This window comes from Myotis brandtii, unplaced genomic scaffold, assembly GCF_000412655.1.
Source record: "Myotis brandtii unplaced genomic scaffold, ASM41265v1 scaffold406, whole genome shotgun sequence".
NCBI lineage: Eukaryota > Metazoa > Chordata > Mammalia > Chiroptera > Vespertilionidae > Myotis > Myotis brandtii.
In genome coordinates this window covers 1,227,943-1,230,316 of record NW_005365599.1, presented here as the reverse complement: position 1 = coordinate 1,230,316, position 2,374 = coordinate 1,227,943, and positions in this window count along the sequence as shown.

The window sequence follows — 2,374 nt, the reverse complement described above, 5'->3', positions numbered from 1 at the left end:
CTGAGAAAGAAGAACAAAGTTGGAGGGATCACAATACCAGATATCAAGCTATACTACAGAGCCACTTTTCTCAAAACTGCCTGGTACTGGCACAAGAACAGACATATAGACCAGTGGAACAGAATAGACAACCCAGACATCAAACCAAGCCATTATGCTCAATTAATATTTGACAAAGGAGGCAAGAGCATACAATGGAATCAAGACAGTCTCTTCAATAAATGGTGTTGGGAAAATTGGACAGATACAATAAAAAAAAAGAAATTAGACCACCAACTTACACCATACTCAAAGATAAACTCAAAATAGATAAAGAACCTAAACATAAGACAGGAAACCATAAAAATCTTAGAAAAAGCCATAGACACCAAAATAGCAGACATTTGTTGTAGCAATATCTTTCCAATTCCTAGGGCAATGGAAACTAAGGAGAAAATAAACAAATGGGACTACATCAAAATAAAAAGCTTCCACACAGCAAAAGAAACCATCAACAAAACAACAAGAAAGCCCACTACATGGGAGAACATATTTGCCAATGTTATCTCCAATAAGGGTTTAATCTCCAACATTTACAGGGAACTCATACAACTTAACAAAAGGAAGATAAACAATCCAATCAAAAAATGGGCAAAGGACCTAAATAGACACTTTTTGAAATAGGACATACAGAAGGCCAAGAGACATATGAAAACATGGTCAAAGTCATCCAAGAGATGCAAATCAAAACATTAAGATACCATCCACCTGTCAGCAGAATGGCTATCATCAACAAACGACAAGTGCTGGGGAGGATGTGGAGAAAAAGGAACCCTCGTGCACTGCTGGTGGAAATGCAGAGTGGTGCAGCCACTATGGAAAACAGTATGGCATTTCCTCAAAAAATTAAAAATGGAACTTCCATTTGACCCTGTAATCCCACTTCTAGGAATATATCCCAAGAAAACAGAAACATCAATCAGAAAGGATATATGCACCCCTATGTTCATAGAAGGACAATTTACAATAGCTAAGATTTGGAAACATGCTAAGTGCCCATCAGCAGATGAGTGGATTAGAAAACTGTAGTACATCTACACAATGGAATACTACACTGCTGTAAAAAAGAAGGAATTCTTACCATTTGCAACAGCATGGATGGAACTGGAGAGCATTATGCTAAGCGAAATAAACCAGTCAGAGAAAGATAAATATCACATGATCTCACTCATTTGTGGAATATAAAGAACATTATAAAATGATGAACAAAAACAGAGACAAAGAAGCATTCAACAGACTGTCAAACTTCAGCAGGAAGGCAGGGAAGGGTTGGGGGAGCCGGTAAGAGATCAACCAAAGGACTTATATGCATGCAAATAAGCATAACCAATGGAAACAGACACTAGGGGTGTGTGGGCATATTCTGGGGGTCAGAGGAGGCCAGGGGGAGTCAATGGGGAGAAAATGAGACATATGTACTACTATTTGTAATACTTTAAACAATTACAAAAATTAAAAGTAGAGCTACCATATGACCTAGCAATTCCACTTCTGGATATTTATCCAAAAGAAATAAAAACAGATATTAAAGAGATTAAAAAACACACACACAAAAGAAAACAACAACAAAAAACAAAAAATAATATTCCACATTCACCTATTCACTTCCCACAAGTAAACGATAAAGCATGATGGTTAGGAGTACACACTCGGGAACCAGACTGCTTGGCATCGACCCTATTTACAACTGTGTGAACTTAGTCCATTGACTCAACCTCCCCATTCTTCAGTGTTCTCATTTGTAAAACAGAGATAGCAATAGTATCTACTTCATATAGAGTTCTGAGAACATATAAAGTGCTGAGCATACAGAAGCATTCAGCAAGTGTTAGCCATCATTATGATTATTGTCATTATTATTATTCCCACACCCAGTGCTGCACTGAACACCCTCATGCACATCCCTTAATGTACCTGTCCCTGAGTTTCTCTGAGGTGTAGACACCAGAGAGGGATGGCTGGGTCATAGGGTGTAGGCACACTTAATTTTACTACGTACTTACTAACTGCTCTCCAGAATGAGTGCCCCAGTCTACATTCCCACCATTAGTTCCTGAGGGCTCCGGGAAAAGTTTTCTCAGCTAGTGAGAGCACAGACTTGAACAAGTCTCCTCTCCAGATGCACTGACATCATCTGTCTGGGAGACTTCTGTCCAAGTTGGGTGGAGAAAGAGCTCTAAGACACGTGGCCAATTTAGGAGTCTGTGTTGTTTTGCACTCCAGAACCCTAAGCTCTGTGGTGATTATCAACCAGTGAGTTTACCACCTGGGGGCATCAGAATCACCCTGAATGACATTCAAAGTGCTTCCCCAGGGGAGGATTCTCTCTCTCTCT